Genomic DNA, 16,487 nt, shown 5'->3' with positions numbered 1-16,487 from the left:
TGCCTTACTGAAACCATTATGGCACAGGAATGACTTACACAGTAATTTCAATCTCTTCAAGGATATGGGGATTGAAATGCAAAACTATATTTTTTTTCAGACCTGAGGGAAATATATATATATATATATATATATATATGCCAATGAGAAGCTTATAATATCTGCAAATGTAATTCTAATTGCTCAATACAATTAAAAAATAAATTCATCCATCTTCAAGAACCAACACCGAAGATGCATTCCTTAAGACACAATACATTCGCTAGCTGTCTGTTTTTTCATTTTCATTTCACTATTAAGATATTAACTGCAAGAAGATCACCGAGGGCATTAAATACTTAGTTCAGCAAGTCAGAAAGTAAAATGTCATTAATTTCAATTTCTTGACATGCATGTGAATGCCATACTAGACATGTCATATGGTCACATAGTACTGATTCTCATATTCAACCTTTAAAAAAAGAGTTAATGGAGGTTATGTGCACAGGGACAGACATTTGTTATGATAATGTTGGTAATTTGCATTGTCATGAGTTCAGCCATATATAAGGGATATACACATAACATTTATGGTAAATGTTTGTGTATTAGCACTAATTGAAAACTTAAAAATATTATTTTATTTTCATTTCAGTAAAAAAAATCACATGTAAAAATGGAACGCAGGATACATATAGCCGCTTTACGTATTTTGAACTCCTATAGGTCTATAATCCTAGCAATGCTTCAGATATAATTCAAAATAATTTATATTTTAAAATAGCCCAGGAATGGCGTCACATTTCGAGACCACCCCCCTCTTTAACTGTAGAGTAGACTTGAAAATTAAACACAATCAACATGATAAATCTGAAGCATTACTATGACTAAGGACTCATGCAAGTTTGAAAGATGCAAAGTGATCATATGCGTCTCGAGTTCCATTTTTTCATATGATTTTTATTAAGATGGAAATAAAATAATGTTTTTCATCTTTTCAATTAGTGCTGGATCCCAACTTTTATGTTACTTTAATTTTTCTCTCGATTAAACCGGCATGGAGGTGTCTAACAATCATTGGATGGATTTGTTGCTACATTTCTCCACTTGGCATAGAGCTGAAATTGCATTTTTTCCCATGTTTATACACTATATAGTGTATATTATAGTATAGCACCTGTATAAGTACTATAATATAGTATTTATACAGGTGCTTCTCACAAAATTAGAATATAATCAAAAAGTTAATTTATTTCAGTTCTTCAATACAAAAAGTGAAACACATATATTATATAGAGTCATTACAAACAGACTGAGCTATTTCAAGTGTTTATTTCTGTTAATGTTGATGATTTTGGCTTACAGCCAATGAAAACACGAAAGTCATTATCTCAGTAAATTAGAATACTTTATAACACGAGCTTGAAAAATGTTTTTAAAATCCGAAATGTTGGCCTACTGAAATGTATGTTCAGTAAATGCACTCAATACTAGGTCGGGGCTCCTTTTGCATCAATTACTGCATCAGTGCAGCATGGCATGGAGGCGATCAGCCTGTGTCACTGCTGAGGTGTTATGGAAGCCCAGGTTGCTTTGATATCAGCCTTCAGCTTGTCTGCATTGTTGGGTCTGGTATCTCTCATCTTCCTCTTGACAATACCCCATAGATTCTCTATGGGGTTAAGGTTGGGCTAGTTTGCTGGCCAATCAAGCACAGTGGTACTGTTGTTTTTAAACCAAGTATTGGTACTTTTGGCAGTGTGGACAGGTGCCAAGTCATGCTGGAGAATGAAATTTCCATCTTCAAAAAGCTTGCCGGCAGAGAGAAGCATGAAGTGCTCTAAAATTTCCTGGTAGACGGCTGCGCTGACTTTGGTCTCGATTAAACACAGTGGACCTACACCACCCGATGACATGGCTCCCCAAACCATCACTGATTGTGGAAACTTCACACTAGACCTCAAGCAGCTTGGATTGTGTGCCTCTCCACTTTTCCTTCAGACTCTGGGACCTTGGTTTCCAAATGATATCCAAATTTACTTTCATCTGAAAACAACACCTTGGACCACTGAGCAACAGTCCAGGTCTTTTTCTCATTGGCCCAAGACGTTTCTGGTGTTGTCTATTGGTCATGAGTGGCTTGACACAAGGAATGCAACACTTGTAACCCATGTCCTGGATACGTCTGTGTGGTGGCTCTTGAAGCAATGACTCCAGCAGCAGTACACTCCTTGTGAATCTCCCCCAAATTTTTGAGTGGCCTTCTCTTAACAATTCTTTCAAGGCTGCGGTTATCCCGGTTGCTTGTGCACCTTTTTGTACCACACTTTTTCCTTCCACTCAACTTTCCATTAATATGCTTGGATACTGCACTCTGTGAACAGCCAGCTTCTTTAGCAATGACCTTTTTTGACTTACCCGCCTTGTAGAGTGTGTCAATCACTGCCTTCTGGACATCTGTCAAGTCAGCAGTCTTCCCCATGATTGTGGAGCCTACTGAAACAGACTAAGGGACCTTTTTAAATGCTTCGGAAGCCTTTGCAGGTGTTTTTTGTTAATTATTCTAATTTACTGAGATAATGACTTTTGTGTTTTCATTGGCTGTAAGCCATAATCATCAACATTAACAGAAACAAACACTTGAAATAGATCACTCTGTTTATAATGACGCTATATGATATATGCATGATTTTCACTTTTTGTATTGAAGAACTGAAATAAATTAACTTTTTGATGATATTCTAATTTTGTGAGAAGCTCCTGTATGTAGTAAATAACAAAATGTCTCACTGTGCCTCTCCTTATTTAATATTTATATATATGATGCATATATTTATAACTACAGAATATGAGAACTATATACAGTAACAGTAGTGTAGGGATGTGGACTGTCTTACCTTATTCCTGTCCCTGAAGACTACAATCGCGCTACTCTTAGTAAGCAGCTGTACACACCAGTTTTCTGTTTTGGAAGTGCAGTCAGTCTTTTGATATTTGTATACATAGGCTTTCTGACTGAACACTCCACCCCAAAGCCTCAGGCAGTTTTAATTATAGCAAGATCCTACCTTCCCATATACATGTAGACTTCAGTCTAAGAGAGGATTAATACTAGATAGGTTCCCAGCAACGAGAGTCACCGTACCATGGTTGCCAGGTACACATGAATTGGCCAATTTATGCGCTAAGAATTCTCAATTATTTCTATTTTCTAGAGCAGTGATGCAATTCAAATTTCATATATTTCATGTCTGCATACTGTAGCGCTACAGAGTGCTACTTTATTTGCTGGTTATATAGGGAGATGGCTACTCTTAGTAAGCACCTGTACAGACCAGTTTTCTGTTAATGAAGTGACGGTCAGTCTTTTGATATTTGTATACATAGGCTTTCTGACTGAGCACTCCACCCCTAAGCCTCTGGCGGTTTTAATTATAGCAGGATCTCAACTTCTTATATATATGTAGACTTCAGTATAAGAGAGGATTCACACTAGATAGGTTCCAAGCAACGAGAGTCGCCTTACCATGGCTGCCAGGTACACATGAATTGGCCAATTTATGCGCCAAGAATTCTCAATTATTTCTATTTTCTAGAGCAGTAATGCAATTCAAATTTCATATATTTCATGTCTGCATACTGTAGCGTTACAGAGTGCTACTTTATTTGTAGGCTATAGGATAGGACATAGTTAATGATAGAACTAGCTCAGTGGGTGGGGACTAGTGTTAGTAAAAGGTAGGCATTTCCTGCTCATGAGTTAGGTAGGAAAGTGCAGTGACAAGGTCAAGTTCGGGTGCTGTGGGCTGCTAGGCGCAGCATGTGCCAGTCTTTCTAGGCAGTGGGAGGCCATACTGATATCCCTTGTGGACATTCCTGTAATGTCTAGAGCCTAGCACTCGGTTCAGGTACCATGGAGAGAGCCTGGACTTCCGACATCTCAAAGTCGGTGGATGTGGAACCACATGAAGGGCTGGTAGCCGGTCCTGAATGCACTGCTAAAGTGGACAGGAAAACCCTGAGACTGATGGAGTCAGTGGGCTTGGGGATAGTCCAGGACAAACGAGTTTTAGAGCTGAACAGGTAGCGTACTAAAGAAGGAAGAAACAAGAAATGCGGTGCCCTATCACACATGTCAACACCTGATGAACTTGAACAGACCAGTAAACGTTTGCCTGTTGTAAAGAACTTGGTGTCCTCTAAATTGTGTGCGGCAGCTCCTGAGGACGTATGCCTGGAGGCAGCGGATGCCTGAGTCCTGCAAGGGAGTGTGATGCACCCCACACCTGATAGCACACTGGGACTGGGCCACCATTTGTCTGTAAAGTGCCAGGGCATAACCAGACAGCAGCTCGGTCATGACTACTGCTCTCGCGCACTTTACAGTAGTATATTAACTATTCCTGTCATAGGATGTAGTGATGCGTCTTGTGTTGGGTGCTGGTATATGGAATGGTCTCAGGAGCTCCATACAATGCATACAATGCATTGTACAGCCAGTAACCACCTCTAATAGCAGCGACTGGAGCTAGTTCCATTCAGAACCCTTTAGCCCTTTAAATGCTACTGTTATGAAGACTGACAAAATTACTTAAGCCAATGATTCCAAGGGCAGAACGTTTTGGGAGCCCATCAGCTTCCGCATGATGCGCTCTCAGAGAGCCAATAAGATGGCATGACAGTCGAGTTCTACTGCAGGCCCTCATGATTCCTGTGTTGGTACTCATGTGAATCCTAAACTGTTACGCTGGCGCCCGGACTGACTGGCGTGAGCGTGGTTAGTGATCCCACTGGACCATGAACTGAGGAGTTCCTGGAGGGGCGTAACTAAGTATCAACTCGGTCTGACCAAGGTCACATGGCGGCTCAGTCGTCTCCGTGAACCAGGGAGGAACCGAGCAGAGGGACCAGGTGCTACTCCAGGTCAGACCCCGGTCACAGCTGTTGACCCACACCAGGGAATGCAGGAACAGGCAGGTTAGGCTGGCATATAGACAGGTGGGCATTGGCAGGCACGACTGGCATGCAGACAGGTGGGCACTGGCAGGCACGACTGGCATGCAGACAGATGGATATTGGCAGGCATGGCTGGCATGTAGACAGGTGGGCACTGGCAGGCACGACTGGCATGCAGAGAGATGGATATTGGCAGGCATGGCTGGCATGTAGACAGGTGGGCACTGGCAGGCACGGCTGGCATGAAGACAGGTGGGCACTAGCAGGCACGGCTGGCATGAAGATAGGTGGGCACTGGCAGGCACAGCTGGAATGCAGACAGGAGGGTAATGGCAGGTAGGAACGCAGGCAGGATAGGGACCAGAACAGACTGGGACACAGGAATGGAGCCAAAGGAGTGGTAGACAAGCAGAGCAGAGCAAAACCCGTAGATCGGGTAGACAAGCAGAGCAGAGCAAAACCCGCAGTTGCGGTAGATAAGCAGAGCAGAGCAAAACCCACAGGTGCTGTAGACAAGCAGAGCAGAGCAAAACCCGCAGGTGTGGTAGACAAGCAGAGCAGAGCAAAACCCGCAGGTGCAGTAGACAAGCAGAGCAGAGCAAAACCCGCAGGTGCGGTAGACAAGCAGAGCAGAGCAAAACCCGCAGATGCGGTAGACAAGCAGAGCAGAGAGAAACCCGCAGATGTGGTAGACAAGCAGAACAGAGCAAAACCCGCAGTTGAGGTAGACAAGCAGAGCAGAGCAAAACGCGCAGGTGCGGTAGACAAGCAGAGCAGAGCAAAACCCAAAGGTGCGGTAAACAAGCAGAGCAAAACCCGCAGGTGCGGTGAACAAGCTGAGCAGAGCAAAACCGCAGGTGCGGTGAACAAGCTGAGCAGAGTGAAACCGCAGGTGCGGTGAACAAGCTGAGCAGAGCGAAACCGCAGGTGCAGTGAACAAGCAGAGCAGAGCGAAGCCGCAGGTGCGGTGAACAAGCAGAGCGGAGCAGAGCGAAACCGCCGGTGCGGTGGACAAGCAGAGCGGAGCGAGACCGCAGGTGCGGTGTACAAGCAGAGCAGAGCAAAACCGCAGGTGCGGTAAACAAGCAGAGCAGAGCGAAACCGCAGGTGTGGTGAACAAGCAGAGCATAGCGAAACCACAGGTGCGGTGAACAAGCAGAGCAGACGAAACCGCAGGTGCGGTGAACAAGCAGAACCAGATACACACAAGGTACTTACAATGAAGTAGCGAGTGTACACAAAACTCTCAAACATAAGTTCAGAGACAACGAATTGGAGTTAGGTGCAGGTTCAGACACTGCAGGAAAAGAGAAGGTTCGGACATAGAGAGAAACAGATAACGGGCTAGTACACAGTTCAGACAGGAACTGAACCAGTAATAAGATATAGGAATGAGCCTGGGAGCTCAGCCCCCAGGGTGGCGAAGACAGACTAGAAGTCACAGAACAGGCCTGAGTATACAGCCCCCAGGGGCGGAAACAGACAAGATACAGGACAGAACATCACAACTCAGTTGCATAGAACACACTGAATGAAAGTGTTGCTCAGGCACCGCCTACTAAGTAGAGGGGGTTTAAGTATCCAGTGACTCACAGCAATAGGCTGGGAAGGCATTAGGAGTGCGCACGCAGTAACTATAAGAATCAGGCAGTAGCCGCGCTGCCGGCCTAAGCAATCAGACAAGAGACACAGCAGGTACTGGAGCAAAGTGTGCAGCCTGGATTGATAGGTAAGATGGCGGTCTTGCATGGTGGGAGGTGGTAAGCCATGCCAGCACGCCGCCAGAGATGTTACAGTACCCCCCCTTTACGCCCCCTCTTCTTCAAGCCTGCAAGGAATTTCTGCAGAGAATTTGGAGGCCGATCCTTCTCTTCAAGAAGATTACCTCTTCTGTCCACTAGAGGGAACGAAACTGGTTTCACCATCTTGGTGACTAGGATGCTTCCTCCCTTTGAGCCATCCTCAGCAACAGATGAAGTGAGTGAAGTACCAGGAACAAGACACAAGAAAGTCTCTCTCTATTTGTTAATATCGGATAGCACCCCAAAAGATTCACGGGACAACTGGAGATCCACCACCGGGTTGGAGGGGTGCAGAGACTTGGGGGTAACCACCGCTTTGATGTACACTTTGCCAAGCTTACTGGATGAAGTGGGCGAAGTACCAGGTACAGGGTGCAGAAAAGTCTCTCTCCATTTGTTATCAGATAGCACCCATGAGGATTCAGGAGGCAACTGGAGGTCCTCCGCCTGGTTGGAGGGGTGCAGAGACTTGGAGGTAGCCACCGCCTTGATGGACTTATTGCCAGATTTGTTAGAGATGGAGGATCCTTGCTTAGGGGCCAACTTCAGTCTCGTTTCTGAGATGAAACATCTGCAAGGCGGGGCGGAGCCTAAAGCCAGATGATTGGTACAATCGTCTAGACTGTGTGGGGACAATGCCTCCGCTTCCCTTCCTTCGGAGACTTCAGCGCACAGCGAGTCAGCAACTAGCAGATCTGAAGAAGAAGAAGAAGAAGACACTGCTGTCCTGAAGATATGGGGACTGGACACCCCTTGTACCTCAGCAGTCCCCAAGGAAACACCATGCAGGATCTCCAGACCTGAGCGGGCACTAGATCTCTCGGCTCTGGGCGACCTGTGGGTTAACCAGACAGCACCTGGAATGTGAACTTCTTCATGTGTAATGCTCCAATCTGGAGCTTAATTTGTACAGACATATTTTGACTGTTTCTAAGTAGGGCTCGTCCTTCTGCTGACAATGCCCAAACCGGATTCTGGAGTTGTCGGACGGGAATCAGACACAGACTCTTCAAGGCTTTACGCCCAAAACTTCGGGTTAATCCGAGGCCTTCACTTGCCACGGAGACAGTCACGGTCATCTGTGGAGAGGAAACACTCACGCCAAGGGCAGACTCTCCTACAGGCCTAATGTCTTGGGATTCTGCAACCTTCGCTGGACAGAGACCATCAGGGTGTCCCAAACAACTGCAGTGGGACCGTAATCCGATTTTGTGACTGAGTTCTGTCCTCTGCTTTGCCTGACGAACATAGTCATCCTTCATGGATTCTGTGCAGGTAGCTGACTCAACAGGCTGGGGAACAGGTGGTCTTTGGGTGGACAGAACCTGGCGTGACGGGTTACCTCTACGCCTTGCACGTCTGGAATGCCTCTTGAGGTTGGGAAGAGAAGTATTCTGTGGAGCATTGTCATCCTGTGTGGATTCTGTGTGGGTGGCAGTCTCTTCAGGCTGGAGAGCTGGTGGGCTACCTACATGCATCACCCATCGGGACTGCTCCAGGATATTGGGAAAGGAAGCTTTAGCAGAAGCCTCAAGGTTAGGGTCATCGAAGACCATTAGAAAGGCCACCAGGAAGGCCTGCAGATCAGAGACAATAGGATCCCATGCTTCCCGTAGGGGGTGATCCAATTCAAGGCATCACCCGCTAAGTAGGACATCACGAATGCTACTTTAACCCGATCAGTGGGAAAATAGTGAGCATAGAATTTGAAATGCAGCATACATTGCTCCACAAATGCACACTTTATTTTGGATCCCCATAGTACCGTGGTGGATCCGCAGGAACGAGTACTGATAGCTCCATTTGGGCTGGTGCATAAATCGCCTGAACCTCAGTTTGAGAGAAAAGTTTTCCTTGGTGCACATATTCGCCAGACAAGTATTCTAATGTCTCCGAGAGCGAAGGGCCATGGGGCTCAACGGGGACCATGGCCTGAGCAAAATGTTACCCTGGTGCCCGCACTGACTAGCGTGAGCGTGGTTAATGATCCCACTAGACCAGGGGTCTCAAACTCGGCTGGGTATATGGGCCGCACATGGAAAAAATTTGAATTTGGGGGGCCGCATTCTTTGTTCAATGTGACATTTTTAGTGATACCATTTTTTTTGTATACACCTTTTGAACATTTTTGCCGTGTTTATTTTTTTATGGCTTGGGTCGTTATGGATGTGGCGATAATAAACGTGCACTTTTTTGTGTTTACTTTAGTTTACATATAAAACAGCATTTTTAGTGCTCAATATTTTTTCATGCTTTATTTTATTTTTTATTTTTTTTACAATTTTATTTCCCCCAATTGGCCACATACAGTAATATTGTCTTACAATTAGCATCATATAGTAATAATGGAAAACATCTTGTAGTAATGTTCCCCATCCAAGTCCCCATCTTGTACTAATGTGCCCCATCCAGGTTCCCATCCTGTGGCTCTGTGCCCCATCCAGGTCCCCATCCTGTGGCTATGTGCCCCAACCAGGTCCCCATCCTGTGGCACTGTGCCCCCTGTGCTGTTCTTCACACACATAAAATAGAAAAAAAAAAAGATGATTCTCACCTGTCCTCCGTTCCCTCGGCGGCCTTCCTGCAGATGTGGCCCGCAGGCACCACAGAGTCCGACCCCTTGACGATCCCGACCTGGTCCAGGAGGAGCCGCCGACAGCAGCGCTGCATTGCCGCACAGAGACCGTCTCCCAGCACAGCATTTTCAATGTCAGCCGCCGGCCAATCAGAGGCCAGCAGCTGACATCTGCATATGGCAATGACGTCATACTCGCTGCGCCGACACGCAGATATCAGCTGCTGGCCTCTGATTGGCCGGCGGCTGGCATTGGAAATGCAGTGATGGGAAACAGTCTCTGTGTGGCAATTCAGCGCTGCTGTCGGCGGCTCCTCCTGGACCAGGTCGGGATCGTCAAGGGGTCTGTGCCTGCGGGCCGCATAAAGCAGCATCAGGGCCGCGTGTTTGAGACCCCTGCACTAGACCATGAACCGAGGAGTGCCTGGAGGGGCGTAACTAAGTATCAACTCTGTCCAACCAAGGTCACATGGCGGCTCAATTGACTCCGTGAACCAGGGAGGAACTGAGCAGAGGGACCTGGTGCTACTCCAGGTCAGACCCCGGTCACAGCTGTTGACCCACACCGGGGAATGCAGGAACAGGCAGGTTAGGCTGGCATATAGACAGGTGGGCACTGGCAGGCACGGCTGGCATGCAGACAGGCGGGCACTGGCAGGTAGGAACACAGGCAGGATAGGGATCAGTATTGACTGGGATACAGGAACGGAGCCGCAGGAGCAGCAGACAAGCAGAGCAGAGCAAAACCCGCAGGTGCGGTAGACAAGCAGAGCAGAGCAAAACCCGCAGGAGTGGTAGACAAGTAAAGCAGAGCAAAACCCGCAGGTGCGGTAGACAAGCAGAGCAGAGCAAAACCCGCAGGTGCGGTAGACAAGCAGAGCAGAGCAAAACCCGAAGATGCGGTAGACAAGCAGAGCAGAGCAAAGCCCGCAGGTGCGGTAAAAAAGCAGAGCAGAACAAAACCTGCTGGTGCCGTAGACAAGCAGAGCAGAGCAAAACCCCCAGGTGTGGTAGACAAGCAGAGCAGAGCAAAACCCGCAGGTGCGGTAGACAAGTAAAGCAGAGCAAAACCCGCAGGTGCGGTAGACAAGCAGAGCAGAGCAAAACCCGCAGGTGTGGTAGACAAGCAGAGCAGAGCAAAACCCGCAGGTGCGGTAGACAGGTAAAGCAGAGCAAAACCCGCAGGTGTGGTAGACAAGCAGAGCAGAGCAAAACCCGCAGGTGCGGTAGACAAGTAAAGCAGAGCAAAACCCGCAGGTGCGGTAGACAAGCAGAGCAGAGCAAAGCCCGCAGGTGCAGTAAACAAGCAGAGCAGAGCAAAACCCGCATGTGCAGTAGACAAGCAGAGCAGAGCAAAGCCCGCAGGTGCGGTAAAAAAGCAGAGCAGAACAAAACCTGCTGGTGCCGTAGACAAGCAGAGCAGAGCAAAACCCGCAGGTGCAGTAAACAAGCAGAACACAGCGAAACCCGCAGGTGCGGTGAACAAGCTGAGAAGAGCGAAACCGCAGGTGTGGTGAACAAGCAGAAGAGAGCAAAACCCGGAGGTGTGGTAGACAAGCAGAGCAGAGCAAAACCAGCAGGTGAGGTAGACAAGCAGAGCAGAGCAAAACCTGCAGGTGCCGTAGTCAAGCAGAGCAGAGCAAAACCCTCAGGTGTGGTAGACAAGCAGAGCAGAGCAAAACCAGCAGGTGAGGTAGACAAGCAGAGCAGAGCAAAACCTGCAGGCGCGGTAGACAAGCAGAGCAGAGCAAAACCGCAGGTGAGGTAGACAAGCAGAGAAGAGCAAAACCTGCAGGTGCGGTAGACAAGCAGAGCAGAGGAAAACCCACAGTTGCGGTAGATAAGCAGAGCAGAGCAAAACCCGCAGGTGCGGTAGACAAGCAGAGCAGAGCAAAACCCGCAGATGCGGTAGACAAGCTGAGCAGAGCAAAACCCGCAGATGCGGTAGACAAGCAGAGCAGAGCAAAACCCGCAGGTGCGGTAGACAAGCAGAGAAAAGCCCGCAGGTGCGGTAAACAAGCAGAGCAGAGCAAAACCCACAGGTGCGGTAGACAAGCAGAGCAGAGCAAAACCCGCAGGTGCGGTGAACAAGCTGAGCAGAGCGAAACCGCAGGTGTGGTGAACAAGCTGAGCAGAGCAAAACTGCAGGTGTGGTGAACAAGCAGAGCAGAGCGAAACCACAGGTGCGGTGAATAAGCAGAGCAGAGCAAAACCGCAGGTGCGGTGAACAAGCAGAGCAGAGCGAAACTGCAAGTACAGTGAACAAGCAGGGCAGAGCAAAACCGCAGGTGCGGTGAGAAAGCAGAGCGAAACCGCCGGTGCGGTGGACAAGCAGAGCAGAGCAAAAATGCAGGTGCGGTGAACAAGCAGAGCAGAGCGAAACTACAAGTGCAGTGAACAAGCAGGGCAGAGCAAAACCGCAGGTGCGGTGAGCAAGCAGAGCGAGACCGCAGGTGCAGTGGACAAGCAGAGCAGAGCAAAAACGCAGGTGCGGTGAACAAGCATAGCAGAGTGAAACCGCAGGTGCGGTGAACAAGCAGAGCAGAGCGAAACCGCAGCTGCGGTGAGCAAGCAGAGCAGAGGAAAACCGCAGGTGCGGTGAACAAGCAGAACCAGATACACACAATGTACTTACAATGAAGTAGCGAGTGTACACAAAACTCACAAACAGAAGTTCAGAGACAACAAGTTGGAGTTAGGTGCAGGTTCAGACACTGCAGGAAAAGAGAAGGTTCGGACATAGAGAGAAACAGATAACGGTCTAGGACACAGTTCAGACAGGAACTGAACCAGGAATAAGATACAGCAGCGAGCCTGGGAACTCAGCCCCCAGGGTGGCGGAGACAGACTAGAAATCACAGAAAAGGCCTGGGTATACAGCCCCCAGGGGCGGAAACCGACAAGATACCGGACAGGACCTGGCAACTCAGTTGCACAGAACACACTGAATGAAAGTGTTGCTCAGGCACTCCCTACTGGGTGGAGGGGGTTTAAGTATCCAGTGACTCACAGAAATAGGCTGGGGAAGCATTAGGAGTGCGCACACAGTAGCTATAAGAATCAGGCAGTAGCCATGCCGCCACCCTAAGCAATCAGACAAGAGACACAGCAGGTACTGGAGCAAAGTATGCAGCCTGGATTGATAGGTAAGATGGCGGTCTTGCATGGTGGGAGGTGGTAAGCCATGCCAGCACGCCGCCAGGGATGTTACATAAACACAGTCTGGACTATATAGGAAATTTGTAGTTTTTCCATATAATGCAATACTATGGTATTGTAGAATAAAGATAAAGCACTCAAATGATCCCAGGTTCTACTGTCCCGAGAAAACGAAAAAATAAAGTAAAAAAAATGTTTTTAAATGTATGAATTCACATCACCCCCCTTTCCCAGTTTAAAACAAAGAAAGAACAAAAAAAGCATATTAGGTATCTCTGCATTCATAAAAGTCTGATCTATCAAATAAAATATTGGAACATGTATGATACAACACTGTAAAGAAAAAAAAGCAATTAAATTTACATATGTACCAAAAATGGTAGCAATAAACTCATAATTTTGCCACGCAAAAGATCAGGACCTCATACAGCTCCATCAATGGAAAATTTAAAATGTGGCACCCCTGAGGGTTCAGTCGCCACAGAGGTACTGCATCTCATCCAGAGGTGTGGTATCTCACTCTCAGGTAAGGATAGAGTGCTGCCCGAGACCCTAACACCTGCATCCAACACTACACTACTCCAGACCAGCAGGAGGGGCAAGATGCATCGCTTCCCTGCTGAGTCCTGTCCCTGGCTGGAGTGGGGGAACAAAAGTAGGGGGAACCATGTAGTGGGTGTGGGTGGAGGTAGTAAATCAGGGGAACACTTGTAAGGGATAGTATATAGAGAGAAGCCATCTTGGGTGTGTAGTCGGTCAGTGTGTTCAGTCTGAGAGGAGAAGTAGAGGGAGCAGGAGCTCTGCAGGAGCTCTGCTCAGGAGGAGGATGGCCTAGCCAGAGAGGCCCAGGACAGACTGAGGAGGAGAGGAACATGAGAAAGGCTCCAGGAACGAAGAAGGGATCCCAGGGGTACGGGCAGTGCTGGAGGTCACCCGTACGCTCCGAATCTATCAGGCGGTGGAGGGATCGAGCCGCAGAGGGGACCGGCCCCTAATCAGTGAGAATTACAAAGTTCAACTGGAAACCGGAGGCTTCTGTACTTTCAGGGTGCAGTTGCCACATCCGCATTCAAGTCGCCAAAAAGGTAACCACATAGGATCCAGGGAACTCCAGGTTGCCCAGAAAGATCCGAGGATACTGGCTTGGGACATTGTTTGGCGAGACGCAGGGCAAGAAGGGTGAGGGCCAGCGCAGGAAGACGGCTGAGAAGGGCTTATAGAATGGGTCCTGTCAGGCACTCTTGAAACACCTGGGAGTTTGCTGAACCCTTGCCTGGTGAACGCAGCGCGGTGTGGGAGGTCATAATCCGGAAAGTGCAACCTGAGGAACTTAACAACTGTGAGTAAACTCTGAAGACTGCACCCCACTGTCTCTGCCAATTATTACTGCTGCACCATCACCCCCTCCACTATACTGCACCACGAGTGCTACTTCCATAACAGCAACATCTACACTGCCCTGGAGCTAAGCTCTACCTGTGGAGAGCTAAACCAATTCTGCTGCATTAACAACAGCTCCAGAGGACCTGCTCCGCAACAGCAGCTCCATATAGCCGCATACCACAGGTGGCGTCACAAACTCTATACAAGAACTATAAATCCCCTGTAAATATTCCCCTTTTGATTGACCGCCCTGGGTCACGGACCGGGTCACTGCCACTGTGACATCTCCCCTAGCAATGACCGGCCCGGCACCGAGTACCCCACGGCCCAGGGGGGGCGCGTCAAAAACATTATGGCTCTCATAATGGTGACACAAACAAAATAAACTATAAAATATAAAAATCGTGGCTCTTGGAAGAAGAGGACGAAAAAGCAAATGTGCAAAAACAGAAAATTTTCTGGTCATCTCATAACGATGGATTAATTATTTCACAGTTACTAGGTAGTATTTTGCTATATCATTATGGAAATATTTTCTTGCTGTACATTAGGAGCAACTTCATTTTTAAGTATACACAATCATATTTTCTATAATTGTCTAATTTTTTTGCATCATATTGCCAAATCCAGAGCAAATAATTATTTAGAGATGAGCGGACAGATTTGTGCATCCTCTCCTATTTCCAGAAATTGGTGGTTTCCCTCGAATTTGAACATTCGCGGCTTGCAAACAAAACCCCCCAAACATGCCATTTTACACACTGTTGAAGCATTAGGGAGACGGGTAATTTCTTTTTGTGTTGCTCCCCACTATGCCCTGCAGCTATGACATCTTAGGGATTATCATTAGTGTTGAGCAATACCTTCCGATATCGGGAAATATCGGATCGGATTGGACAAGTCAATGGGACACAAATATCGGAATGAAAATAAACCCTTTCTTTCCTTGTAGGTTAATACTACATGAAGGAAAACAACTAAGAATAACGTAGAATGTATTACATGAAAACAATTCAGCAGCGGCATACACCGGTACCCGACAATTTATAACAGAAAGAATAGAGCATCACACAAAGATTAGATAGATAGAAACATGTCAGTCACATATATAAGAAGTACGGTGGCAGTGTTGCTTACTGTACTTGTCATTTAGTGTTAAAGGATTTATTAAAAAAAATAATAGTGTTTTCATGCACCGACTCTTTAAAAAAGCCGGCTGGCAATTCAGCATCGGTACCCGACAATTTAGAATAGAAAGAATAGAGCATCACACATAGATTAGATAGATAGAAACATGTCAGTCACATATATAAGAAGTACAGTGACAGTGTTGCTTACTGTACTTGTCATTTAGTGTTAAAAGATTTATTAAAAAAAATAATAGTGTTTTCATACACCGTCTCTTTAAAAAAGCCGGCTGGCAATTCAGCATCGGTACCGACAATTTAGAATAGAAAGAATAGAGCATCACACATAGATTAGATACATAGAAACATGTCAGTCACATATATAATAAGTACAGCGATAGTGTTGATTACTGTACTTGTCATTTAGTGTTAAACTAAAGGATTTATCAAAAAAAAAATTGGCGTGGGGTTCCCCGTAATTTTAGTCTCTAGCGGAGGTTAAGCAGACGGCTGGGGCAGATGTTGGAAGCCTGGGAAGAGGGTAATACCCACGGAGCTTCCCAGGCTACTAATATCAGCCCCCAGCTGAATACCTAGCCTTTACTAGCTATTAAAATGGGGGACCCCCAAAAAAATGACGTGGGGTCCCCCCCTATTTTAATAGCTAGCAAAGGCTAGACAGACAGCTGGGGGCTGATATTAATAGCCCAGGAAGGGTGCCATGAATATTGGCCCCCTCCCAGGCTAGAAACACCTGCCGTCAGCCGCCCCAGAAATGGCGCATCCATAGGATGCGCCAATTCTGGCACTTAGCCTCGCTCTTTCCACTGCCCTGTAGCGGTGGCAGTGGGGTAATAGGGCTGGGGTTGATGTTAGCTTATAATGCCAGCTGACATAAAGCCCAGGTTAGTAATGGAGAGGCGTCTATAAGACACACCCATTACTAACCGCATAGTCAAAGTTAAAAAAAAACCACAACCACCCAGAATAAAGTAAAATAATAAACCAACATCATCCTTACCTTTCCATGGTTCCCACGATGGCTCCAGCTCTGCTACATTCACATGACAGGCTGGATCGCAGCCGAAATCCATCCAGCTTGCCATGCCGCAGACACTGAGAAGCGCAGACATGCTTGCTCTCCGCCAAGGTCATGTCCAATGAACTCAGCTCACCTCATGCACGTCACTGACAGCATGGGAGAATTCTCCTGCGCTCAGCGCTTCAGCAGGAGAATTCTCCCACACTGGGATGGCATTGAGATGACAGGCTGGATCGCAGCTGAGCGCTGCCATCCAGCTTGTCATCCTTCAGAGACACTGCAGAGCGCAAGCATGCCTGTGGGAAGAGCGAGGCTAAGTGCCAGAATTGGCGCATCCTAAGGATGCGCCATTTCTGGGGCGGCTGACGGCTGGTGTTTCTAGCCTGGGAGGGGGCCAATATTCATGGCACCCTTCCTGGGCTATTAATATCAGCTCCCAGCTGTCTGCCTAGCCTTTGCTAGCT

This window comes from Phyllobates terribilis, unplaced genomic scaffold, assembly GCF_046119375.1.
Source record: "Phyllobates terribilis strain yellow unplaced genomic scaffold, ASM4611937v1 Scaffold_1__5_contigs__length_1240528914, whole genome shotgun sequence".
Taxonomy (NCBI): Eukaryota; Metazoa; Chordata; class Amphibia; order Anura; family Dendrobatidae; genus Phyllobates; species Phyllobates terribilis.
The sequence above is the reverse complement of the archived record's forward strand: the minus strand, read 5'-3'. Positions refer to the sequence as shown.